This window comes from Myotis yumanensis, unplaced genomic scaffold (assembly GCF_028538775.1).
Source record: "Myotis yumanensis isolate MYYU_CA2020_CCGP unplaced genomic scaffold, mMyoYum1.0.hap1 SCAF_2, whole genome shotgun sequence".
Taxonomy (NCBI): domain Eukaryota; kingdom Metazoa; phylum Chordata; class Mammalia; order Chiroptera; family Vespertilionidae; genus Myotis; species Myotis yumanensis.
In genome coordinates this window covers 101,716,333-101,729,064 of record NW_027223753.1, presented here as the reverse complement: position 1 = coordinate 101,729,064, position 12,732 = coordinate 101,716,333, and the positions used below count along the sequence as shown (strand labels likewise).

Below are 12,732 nucleotides of genomic sequence, written 5' to 3'. Positions count from 1 at the left end.
GAAGTTTTGAAGCTTGCAGTCAATACAACAAAATAGCATACATATCAAATCACATATATATCAATGTATGTGTAACTCCATCTATTGAAAAAAATCCACATTATTAAGTGGTACACCTGGTATTATGCTAAACAAAGTAAGTCAGAGAAAGACAAATATCATATGATCTCACTTATAAGTGGAATCTAAAGAACAAAATAAACTAAATGAATAAAATAGGGCCAGAGGTATGGATGCATGGAACAGAAAAACAGACTGCAACCAGAGGGTGGGGTGAGGATAGGAGAGATTAATCAAAGAACATATCTACACTAATAAAAGAGAAACATGGTAATTAGCGTACGACCGCTACCCTTTTCATTGGCTAATCAGTGAGTATATGCAAATTAACTGTCAGCCAAGATGGCGGCCGGCAGCCATGCACTGAAGCGAGCAGGGAGGCTCGCTTGCTCCAGTGACTGTGGACTCCAACGTTCCCCACCTAACTTGCCGGCCTCTCAGCTGCAACTCTAAGCAACTATGTACTATGTTGCAAATAAGAAGCTAAACCAAACCCCAGAAACCCACTTTCATTCAGCCGGGATTCATCCAGCCAGACCGCAACATTGTATCGATGTTTTCAGCAGCGAGGCCTCAGAGCTAAAGCTGGCCCAGAATTAAAAAAAAAAAAAGAAAAGAAAACAAGGAGCGGTTGGGAGCTTCAGTCACTCGCTTCAGGAAAACAGCCCTCAGCCCCTCATCCAGGCTGGCCAGGCACCCCAGTGGGGACCCCCACCCTGATCCAGGACACCCTTCAGGGCAAACCAGCCAGCCCCTACCCATGCACCAGGCCTCTATTCTATATAGTAAAAGGGTAATATGCCTCCCAGCACCGGGATCAGCGTGACAGGGGGCAGGTCCCAAACCCCCTAATTGCCCCGCGGCTCTGTGAGTGACAGGGGGCGGGGCCACAACCTCCCTATCCGCCCTGCTCTGTTCATGACAGGGGAAGGCACCCCAACCCCCTGATCAGCCCTGCTCTGTGCCTGATAGGGGGGAGCTCCCCAATCCCAATTGCCCTGTGGCTCTGTGTTTGACAGGGTGCAGCACACCAACCCCCTGATCAGCCCTGCTCTGTGTGTGACAGGGTGCGGCGCCCCAACCCGCCCCCCCCCCACAGGCCCTGCTCTGTGTGTGACAGGGTAGAGCCATAACCTCTCCATCGGCCCTGCCCCGAGTGTGACAGTGGCGGCACCCCAACCCCCTGATCGGCCCTGCTCTGTGGGTGATAGAGGGTGGCCCCCCAAGCCCCCTTCACGGGCCGTGCTCTGTGTGTGACAGGGTAGAGCCAAAACCTCCCCATTGGCCCTGCCCTGAGTGTGACAGGGTGCAGTGCCCCAACCCCCTGATCCACCCCGCTCTGTGTGTGACAGGTGGCGGTGCCCTAACTCCCCTATCAGCCCTACTCTGTGAGTGACAGGGGGGAGCTCCTCAACCCCGATTGGCCCTGCTCTGTGTGTGACAGGGTACGGAGCCCCAACCCCCCTGATCGGCCCTGCTCTGTGAGTGACGGGGGGCAGTGCCCCAACCCCCCAATATGCCCTACCCTGAGCGTGACTGAGGGTGGCATCGCAACCTCCCGATCCGCCCTGCTCTGTGCATGACAGGGCGGTGCCCCAACTCCCCAATCGGCCCTGCTCTGAGCCCGACCAGGGGTTGCACTTAGGGACTGGGCCTGCCCTCTGCCACCCAGGAGCAGGCCTAAGCCAGCAGGTTGTTATCTCCCGAGGGGTCCCTGACTGCGAGAGGGCACAGGCCAGGCTGGGGGACCCCCCTCCCCCCCCAGTGCACAAATTTTTGTGCACCGGGCCTCTAGTATGTATATATCCATAACCCATAGACAAAGACAATAGCATGGGGAAGATCCCCTGATGGGGTGGAGGGGGGCAAAAAGGGAGAAAATGGGAGACATCTGTAATACTGTCAACACTAAAATAAAATAAATTTGTTTAAAAGACCCGCCCTGGCCAGTGTCCTCAGTGGTTATAGTGTCAGCCCACACACTGAAGGGTCACAGGTCTGATCCCCAGCCCTGGTTGGGGTGTGCAGGAGGCAACCAAACGATGTATCTCTCACATGTGGTTTCTCCTTCTCCTTCTCCCTCTCTCCCTTCCCTCTCCCTCCTCTCTCCCTCCTTTCCACGCTCTAAAAAAAAAAAAAAAAAAAAAATCAGTGGAAAAACCATCCTAGGTGAGAATTAACAAAAAGAAAAAAGAAAGAAGAAAGAAGACCCATAAAGGTGAGTGCCACCAACAGGGCCTCCATAAATGGAGAAACTTGCTTGACGTCATCTGCAAGTCAGTGGCTAAGCTAAGCTGGGAGCCTCAGGTGGTCACAACCCCAGTGCGCATCTACCCTTACGTCTCATCTCACACATCCTTCTTTCAGCATCACAGGCCTGGGTAAGGTGAAACAGGGACAGGCAGAAATACCGAGAGAAGCAGACCAAAAGCCAAGCAGACACACAGGGACAGAGAGAAAGCAGAAAGGGTGGAGGCAGGCAGGGCTACCCAGCAGACCCCAGTCCCTCAGCTCTGAGGCATATGGAAAGAGGCACTATCCAGGGAAACTCTGCACGTTCTGCAGGCCTGTCCCATGCCAATGCCCCAATTTATCTGCATGGCCCTGAAATTAAGTAATTTCTAGGGCTGCCTGCAGGGCCACTGGTGTGCAGCAAATGGCAGTGTCTGGCCTAGGCTGTAACCGCCAGGCCCCCTAAGGCCATCAGCAGCCACTGCCAGAGCAACCTCTAGACTCCCTGAAGTCCAAGGTTCAATTTTTAACCCAGCTCTCCCCTTAGGCTGCTGGGTGGCTCAGAGCATGTGACCCCGAGCAGCCATGCTTTTGTCTGCACATGAGCCCCATCACAGTAGCCACTTGGCAACACTGGAAGGACTCAAGGAGATGATGATCACAAATGTCAAACAACAGCTGAACATACATGTTCAATGTAAAAAACAATTACTGGCCCCAGCTACTCTAAATCTCTCACAGTGCACCCAGCCAGTGGTTGAGTATCGACCTATGAACCAGGAGTTCACAGTTCCATTCCCAGTCAGGGCACATGCTCGGGTTGAGAGCTCAGTCCCCCGTAGGGGGTGTACAGAGGCAGTGATCACTGAGTCTCATCCTTGGTGTTTCTATTTCTCCCTCTCCCTTCCTCTCTAAAATCAATAAAAATATTTTTTAAATAAATAAATCTCTCACAGCTCCTCAAGTCTGCACATTCCTTTGTTCCCTCTGCCAGGCACACTCCTGCCTCTTAGCAAACTCCTGTTCATCCCTACAGACCCAGCTCAATATCCCCTCTTCCAGGAAACCTTTCATCAGAGTTCTCTGCTTCCTCTTTTGACCTCTCTACACTCTACACAGAGTTCCTGAACCTTCAGAAGTCACAGAAAAGAAAAAAAAAAAGAGTTTTAGAGCAAACCCTCAGAGAATAACTGATTCTGCCCACATCCTCGCCACTCCGGGTGAGTGTGGTTTGGTTGGAAATCAGGACCCCATCCATAGCCCTTACCATCTCTCTTCAACTCCCTATTCTAACATAAGCCACCCAGATGGTAAAGAGCTTCTATGACTCATAGCAGAACAGTCTCACATTCTCTGCAGGATGGGTCCCCCGTGTGAGATAGGGGCAGGGAAAAATACACGGCCATTTACCTGGAACAGGCCAGAGATGCTGTGGGGATCTCCACCCACTTCTCCTGGTATGAGAACCCCAGTTTTCCTCTGGGAGCCACCCTCTCTCACCCTCAGGCCATGTGGACTGTTGGATGGCCAAGAGAGTGACTGGTAAGGAACAGTCATACCAGCCAGCCATACCAGCCATGCTGAAGCTCCTGAGCTCAAAGGAGTGAGCCTGGACCTGCTGGGCCACCTGACCATCCCATGACAGAGCTTACCTTACAATTGCACAACATAGAGAATGCAGACACAGCCCTGATGGCATCTTCAGAGCTCCTGGGAACAGCCAAGCCTGAAGCTAGTCCCCTGTATATTTTTTGCTTAAGTTGTACTTTCTATCACCTGCAACCAAAATAATCCTTAAAACTATGACAAGAAAACAAGAACGGCAACTGTGTTATGTCTGTTGCTGACTAGACTCTAAGAATGCTTGAGTTTCTGAAGTTATTAAACTTTGTCTGTATGGTGGACACCTCTTAGGCTGCAGCCTGCTTCACTGAATGCCTATTCTCAGAGAATGGATGGAGACAGCCCCTAAAGCCACATCAATATCGTGACTTGGTGACCTGGCCCCTGGCTGCTGATTAGTCCAGGATGCCTGTTAAGCTGGGCCAATCAGAGTGATTCCCCAGGACTTTGATCTGGGAAATAAAAGAAAACACAGACCATTTCCAGCAGAAAAAAACTTTGAGCCAGGATGCCTCCCAGCTGAAGGTGGGCACATTTAAATCATTTTGAGAAAATCAACTAGAGAAAGTGCAGACAAAGAAAGAAGGGTATGAGGAGTCCCTAGCCACTGCACTCCCTGGAGCCAGCGTCCTTTCCTGATGATGCAGGGAAATCATAGTGAGGGTTGGGGCCAGGTCATGGATGCATGTGCTACTGTGCCACATGCTAAGGAAGGGCCACTCCTCCCACCCTTCGCATGAGAAGCCGCAGCCATTCCAAGGGGTATTCCTGGGTCAGGCACATCTGGCTTGGGGTCTTGGTGGGGCATTTCAGGGATAGGTAGCTATAATGTCACCACAAGCTTTCCATTCCCAGTAGTCCATTAAATGAGTTTCTTGCTCTCATAAAAGCATAAGATTGGGTACTCAGTTCAAGAAAACAAATGGGGAAGGAGGAGGTATGGTAAGAGGACTAGAGCAAAGTTCCCTCACACCAGGTCCTGTAGCTAATTAAGAACCTGTAGCCAATCGGCTATCACTGTGGGTGTTATTGTATTACCCAGGAAAAGTAATGTTAGTGAGCTCTGCTCACCCAAGCTCAGCAATTTACAGTGCACAAGGCACTTGCAAATTGGCCAGGCTTAGATGCCCACTTCACTCAAGCACTAGACCCAGCCCAGAGATCCCCACAAGCAGCCCCCATTGTCCTCTCCTTCAGAGCTGGAGCCCAAACCTTAAGCCCCAGCCAGCCTGTTGCCCCGTGGCACAGACCCCAGGCTGCAGGACACCCCAGGCTAAGCTGCTTTCCCCTCCAGAGCTCTGCACAGCCAGCACACAGGGTGCAGAGTGGGGGATTATGAGCGGTGGCCCAGGTCCCCTTTTTCCCCATGAGAACAAGCACCAGCCACGACCAAGAATCAGGGCTTAGTTTTGGAGAAGACATCCTCACAGCCCCACCCAGCAGGAAACGTGCCAAGGAGGGCCCAGAAAGCAGGAGGTTCTGAGAAGTGGTGTGTGATGACCCCAGAGGGGCCTTTCCAAGTGAGGCTGGATAGCCATGTTAGGTGAAGCCAGAACTCAGGGCAAGGCCTATGGTGAGTAAGCACCCTGTTCATCTTCTCTTTCAACTAGTCACAATCACAGAACGATCTCAGGGCTGTGAATATGTCCCTGCCACTTGCCAATGTTCTTTTTCAACAAAGAGAGGGCAGGACTCACTGGCTCAAGGCTGGGGCGGGGAACAAAAAGTGGCGAAAATTTGGTCCTACTTTGCAGCTATTTTCATGGGTATTGCTAATTCCAGGCAAGTGAGCCTCATTTCTATCTACAGTTATGATAGAAGGTCTCCTTTTAAAATAAATATAAATAAAACAGGGGAGGGATTTTTTTAAAAATATACTCGGTATAATGTAAAGGCATGGAAGTAGGACAATAGATCGAATTATGCTAATCATCACTTTATCAAAAGAGGAAGCCAACACCCATTGGATTCTTTTTCTTTAATATATTTTTATTTATTTCAGAGAGGAAGGGAGAGAGAAAGAGAATCACTGATTGCTCCTGCACACCCCCACTGGGAATCAAGTCCACAACCTGGGTATGTGCCCTGACCGGGAATCGAACTGTGACCTCCTGGTTCATAAGTCAATGCTCAACCACTGAGCCACACTGGCTGGGCACCCATTGGATTCTTTCCCAGGGGGCCTGCCTATATCAGCCCTGTAATCAGACAACAGCAGATGGGGATCCTGGGATGTGCATGGTCAAACAAGGTGGAAGAATTAATCTGCTATGAAGATACACAGGGGAACAGTTACGAAACACTGATATGCTATGTCAGTACCAACTACCATGAGGACCAAGAAAGTTGAGAGTGTTGGGGAGGCGGGGGTAAAGGAGGATATACGTAGTTTGGTGTGCTTTTGAGGGGTTGGCTATGTGTCAAGACCCCCTGTTTCCTGAGCTGGCCCTGATCCTCCCCATCCTGCCTCCACAAGGTCCCCACTCTGCCTTTCCAGTGCATTCCCCAGCAGGCTACACTCTCCTGCTCAAAACCCTCCCCTGCCTATCACTCCAACAACAGGCCACAGGCCCCTGTTGTGTTCTCAGGGGTCCCAAGAGTTCTCTACCAGAATATTTTTTTAATGTTGTGTTTTCATTGTGAGGAGAATCTAAGAATAGAATTTTCTGGATCACCAAAAGCTCACTTAGTGACCAAATACATAGCTGGAAATTTAGGGCCCTGATGGAGAACCCAGGCTGAGGAAGAAAGAATGCTGGTAGACTTATCAAGAACTGGTGGGTCCCATTCACTGTAGCACTATTTATAATAGCCAAGCTATGGAAGCAACCTAAGTGTCCATTAATAGTCGAATGGATAAAGAAGTGTTATATATATATCTAAGCCATAAAAAAGAATGAAATCTTGCCATCTACAACAACAAGGATGGACCTAGAAGGGTGAGTGAAATGTCAAAGAAAGACAAATGCCATATGATTTCACTTATATGTGGAATTTACAAAAGAAAATAAACAAACAAGCACAACAGAAACAAACTCATAGATACAGAGAACATCTTGACAGTTGTCAGATAGGGGTGACTAGGGATGAAAAAGGTGAAGAGATTAAGAAGTACAGATTAGCTCAGTTGGTTAGAGCACTATCCCGATATGCCAAGATTGCAGGTTTGATCCCTGATCAGGGTGTTACTGGACAGGGGACCTGGCCCCGAACAGGTCTGCCTAGGACGGGCCAATAGTGTATGGGTTCTTCACTTTGTGAAGGAAAAATTTTATAACACAAGTCCAGGTAATTATGAGGGTATGTTTGTTAAACAGTAAAAACAAGGAAGGGCTAAGGATAGAAGAAGCAACAGGAGAGCCAGGCTGGCTGCTTTGGCTCACTGGGAAGCCAGAGGAAAAGGGCCTTGGAAACAGGTTCAGGGAGTTAGCCCAGATGAGCTGCTGCCACCTTTGCTCCCCTGATTGCAAGTCTCATCGGGACCCTTATAGTTTACAGTGGTTGTCAACCTTGGCTGCACATTAGAATCACCTGGGAATCTTTTTAAAATCCTGATTTCTGGGCCTCATCCTCCAGAAATTCTGTTTCTTTGTTACTAATGTGGCCCCACCCCATAACAAAGAAACAGAATTTCTGGAGGATGAGGCCCAGAAATTAGGATTTTAAAAAGATTCCCAGGTGATTCTAATGTGCAGCCAAGGTTGACAACCACTGGTTTAGGAGATGAGTACCTGTGGGGGAAAAGCGGGGGAAGGGAAAGGTGAGGGCACTGGGTCCTTTGTTTGAGGGCTTTTATCTCTCTCTTGCAGGGGAAAATCTTAGGAAAGGTTCAGGGGAAGGTTTCAGCAGAATAGCTAAAACAGTAAAAACTGTTGCCGACCTGGTCACCCCACGCAGCCTGCTTGTTCAGTCGTTTGGTCGTCCCTCACTAACCCCCTGCCGGCCTGGTCATAGGCAGCCATCTTGTGAGGGTGTGAGGGTTAATTTGCATATTACCTCTTCATTATATAGGATCTAATCACTGTATTGTACACCTGAAACTAATAAATATAATGTTGTACATCAACTGTAATTTAAAAAATCAAAAACAATATTTTTAAAAATAAAAGAACTGGTGTGTCCCGACAGTGGCCAGGGCTGGCCCCAGTGCACACAATGCACCTCAGTGATCAGAACAGAGAAGAGCAAGAGGACAGGACAGCCCACCTCCCCTCCCACCCACGTCTCCAAAAGAAGCCAAGTTTTCTTCTGTCATTATGCCCCCCTCACACTACTTTCACATTACAGTGCCAGTAATACCTCTTCCAGGAAGCCCTCCCCCCCCCCACCCCCACCATCCAGGACCTCTGTGCTCTCCTCCAGGACAGCCCAGGCAAAAGCATTTCAGAACCTACGTAACATGTTCATTAAGCACTGTATACTTGCCAAGCCACGCCTGGGGCTTTTCATACATCCTTCAGACTTCATGCCAACCCTATTAGGTGGGCACTACCACCATGTCCCTTTAACAGATTGAGAATCTGACACTTGGAGAGGAAATCCGCACTCTCCAGGGTCATGAGACTCAGGCCAGGCAGGCACACTAGTGCCCCCTGTGCTTCCCACATATCTGGCCGGGCCTTCACCCACTGCCCTCTTCCCACATTTCAGGCCATTCCTGGGGACTAAATGATAGCAGAGCCAGTAGGGCTGTTTCCAATTCACAGACGAGAAAAATGAGAACTTACAAGGTAAGGTGGCCTAAAGTGCAGGGTCTATCTGAAGGCAAAGGCCACCTATGCCTAAAAGCAGCCATCACACTCCCTAGGCACATGGCTTCCCACCCGCTTTGTCAGGCAGAGACTCCCAGAGTCCCCTGGCCCCAGCCGGGGGCAGGCATGCAGCCCCACTTCCTCACCAGCACTGTGACTCGGGCGGGCGAGGTCACTCTGGCCTACAATACAGCCCCTGCACAAAAAGCCAGGCTCCCCACCTTCAAGGAAGGAAATAACCTTTCCTCAATTAGTACTTTCATTGCAGCAATCTCCATATGAGAAGACAGAGGCATTTTTGCAATGTTTCCAAATCACAATAACTGTGAGGACAATGGTGTATAATGATGCATGGCTTGACCTGACAGGGGTGCTGGGAGGGGACCAGACTGGAGAAGTTGAGTCAGTGGTGTGTACGTGCCAGTGGTACCCTGTAATCAAGGGGTGGCCTGCCTGGGGCAGGACCTAGAGATGGACAGACCTGGCTCCCACTCCAGTTCTTCTTCTTCCCACTTTCCCTCCCGCCCACGTCTCCAAAAGAAGCCAGGTTTTCTCCTGTCACTGTGTCTCCCTCACACTACTTTCACATTACAGTGCCAGTAATACCTCTTCCAGGAAGCCCCCCTTCTCCCCCGCCCTTCCCCGCCCCCCGCTGACCACTCCCAGTTCAGCTGAATGCTCCCCCCTCGCCCCCCCCTCATCCAGGACCTCTGTGCTCTCCCAGGACAGCCCTGACAGAGCATTTCAGAGCCACATGTGTGAGTCCCTGCAGCCTTCAGGATGGCCATGGAAAGGACCATGGGCTGGCCCACACTAGAGGCTACTGCTAGAGCTGTGTGTGAGAAAGAGAACCCAAGACCTTGGTCACATATCTCTGGCATGCATGCCACTAACCAGAAACCCCAATTCCACAGCCTTCCCTGGCTGCTCCCAACAAGGCATGGTCATGGTTACTAACCCTCTGGGAGGAAGGCCACAACTCCACGACTCCCCACTACCCCATAAGGACCAGTTGTAGGCCCCACCCTCTCCCCCTACCCAGAAGGGGCTGGAGGGAAGCTTTAAAATCCCATTCATACCTCACCTCTCTGGGAATTGAATCCTCATCACACCCAGAATACAGTCAAAACCCCAGATCAGGTCCATCTCAACTACCCTTCCTGTTCACAGGGATCTTGTCAACCAGCCGCTCTGGGTCACTTGCACCTGCTATGCCCTGGGCCTGATTGTCCCCACTGCACCCCAGGCCTGCTCTGCTGACCTCCTCTGACATGCTCCCTAAACAGCCTGCCCCCCACCCCAGCACCAGGCCAGCTTGTGTGCTCTACCTCAAAGGCATGGAGGCACAGAAAGCACCCACTGGGCTTCCAACTGTGTCGCCCACCAGAAAGCAGGCTCTTTGGATGCAGAAGACATTGCCTTGGTCACTGTTTTATCCCCAACACTCAACACAGTGACCAGCACCCAGTAGGTTCTCAATAAATATCTGCTGAATAAAGGAATGAGTGGTCTCATTTTCTCTTTCCAAAAACCCTGAGAGATATAAGTATGGCAACCATTTTACAGATAAGAGAATTGAGGCTCAGGGGGTGAGTCACTGGCCCAAGGGAACACAGTCTGTGAGTGGCAGAGCTGGATCTGAATCTCGCAAGGTGCCAAAGCAGGGACCTCCCTGTACCCACTGCCCCTGCTCTGGCCCCATAGGGTCTGGATCTGTCCCAAGTTTCCTGGTCAGCAGAATTTAGAAACAAGCTCCCGACAGAATGGTAAGCGCTGCAGTGCCCACCCCAGGAAGAGCCAGTGGTCTAATCACCAAAGGAAACACACCCACAGGAAAAGGGGGAGAGAGAAAGAGTGGGTTTTTTGTTGGTGGTGGTTGTTTTGTTTTGTTTTTTGACCATTTGCCAAACCCTGCAAAAGTGACTTTGTTACCATCTCATTTTAATCAAGTGGAAACTTTTGTATACCAAGGCAGGAAGAAGTCAGTGTGCTCCACCACAAGATCATAAAGCAGGGGATTTAAAAACCATCCTTAAACACTTAGTTCAGTTGGTTAGAATCTCTTCTCCATACAACAAGGTTGCAGGTTTGATCCCTGGTCAAGGCACATATGGGAATTAACCAATGAATGCATAAATAAATGAAACAACAAATCCATGTTTCTCTCTCAAGTCTATTTTTTTTTAACTCACAAATGAACAGTCACCCACCAACTGCCCAGTTGCTTTTGAATTTGATGTAATGTTTTGAACAGGCAATGCAATCACATAGTTCAAAAACCAGAAAATATAAAAGACACAGTGGGAAATGTCATCTCACCTTTGTCCCCCACCTGCCCCCACATCCCCAGGTAACCGTAGATAACCACAACATGCTCCTGCTGTCTCCTCCAACTTTGTTTTGTACATCCAAGCAAATCTGTACTTATATATCTTATTTTACACAAGAAGTACCATGCTTTACACACCATTCAGTACCTTGTTGACATGTGAGACATGCGTGTAAGAGTCACGTGTGTAGCAGACATGAGTGCGTTAGAGAGGCACTCGCATTTAACAGAAACACAGCTGATTGATAAAGAGGCAGGTATGTCTGAGAGAAGCCCGTGTGTAAGGCACGCATGTATGAAACATGTGTGCACAAAAGGGCAGGGTGTGAGAGATGAGTGTGAGGAGCCCAAACATATGTGAGGGCGACTTGGGGCGGGGGTGGGTCCTGAGCATTGGACTAAGAGCCCAGTAGAATGGTGTGACAGAGATGGCGATGGGTTCCCCCCATGCAGGGAGGGGGCTTCCACTGGCCACTAGTGTGAGTGCGCCTGGCGGTAAGTGTGACTGGAAGGGGGAGGGGGAATTGAGGATGTGTGAAGGCGGGGTGTGCCTGACCTCGGGTTCCAGTCTTCCCCTCGGGACGGCAAGGTGGGGGTGGGGAGCGGGCCTCGCGACCTGGGGGACAGTGGGGGAGCAGTGGGGGTGGGGAGGGGGGGTATAACCGGCGGGACGCTGCACGGGGAGGGCGGCGGGACCTGGCGGCGCGGGGGGGGGGGGGGGGGGGGGGAGACACTGCCCTGGAGCCCTAGCCCACTACAAAGTGCCCGCATCCCTCCAAAGGGCCCCGCGCGCTGCGTGGGGCGCCGTCTCCCCGCTGGGACCCGGACGCAGAGAGCGCGGCTGTGGGGCCGCCGAGCCGTCGGGGCGCCCGAGCGCTCAGAGCATCGACCGGCGGCTGGCGAGGGCGCCGAGACGCCAAGGCCGAGGGAGGCCCGGGCGGGGTCCGTGTGCACTCACCGCGGGGCTCTACGCACGTCTGTCGGTCGGTGTGTCTGTCCGCCGGGCCGTCGGCGCGTCCAGAGCTCGGGCGCGAGGCGGGGCGGAGGCTCGGAGGGGCGGGCCGAGCCGGCTCTCGGAGCCGGGGGGGGGGGGGGGGGGGGGGGGGGGGGGGGGGGGGAGGCTGCTCCGCCTCCGGGGCGGGGTCTCCACCGGGCTGGGGTGGTGGGTGGGCAGCCTAGTGCTGCTCCCTCCAGGCCGAGGTGTGCAAACCGAGGCCCAGAGATGGCTGGGCTGTGCGTTCGCCAAGCACCTCGACCCCTTACCTGCACCCCCTTCCCCCACCTAGTCTAAACTCTGAGTTCCAGATTTCGCACTGTTGCCTTCACCTGGGGGACTTTGTTCCAGCCACCTCAGCGAGCGTGACCCCCAGTGTCCCCACATGGAAGAAGGGCTCAGAAACTCTGGGCGGCTGGGAGGACCTGAAGGGCCTCGGTACAACACTGCAAAGAGGCAGGCCAGCTCGGCCCCAGGCTCCACTGGCCTGCTGGCACTTAAAACCGCGACTACAGGTCCTTAGCCACATGGTTTCCAGCCCCCAGCTTTGAGACTAAGTTTGTCAATTTTCTCAGCCCACACAGCTGCCTGTGACCTCAACCACTGCCTAGACCTCTCTGAACCCAGACTCCTCATCTCTTGAAAGGGTTAACCCCTGGCTGTTGATGGGGAGACATAGAGAGCCCTTTGTCATGCCCTCAGCAAGGGCCCACCCAACAGCTGGTGAACAGCCTGCAAGTTGT

At 51.8% G+C, this 12,732-nt stretch overlaps 1 protein-coding gene across 4 annotated transcripts in view; it reads right to left on the bottom strand.

Annotated features, from left to right (window-relative positions):
* FBLN2 (fibulin 2) overlaps nucleotides 1–12,013 on the bottom strand; it is a 111,108-nt gene extending 99,095 nt beyond the window's left edge. For all 4 annotated transcript variants that reach the window (XM_070405890.1, XM_070405892.1, XM_070405891.1 and 1 more), the window contains exon 1: nucleotides 11,954–12,013. The gene's annotated coding sequence lies outside the window, so the exon portion shown is untranslated. The remainder of the gene's footprint in view (nucleotides 1–11,953) is intronic.
* Between the last annotated feature and the right edge of the window lie 719 nt (nucleotides 12,014–12,732).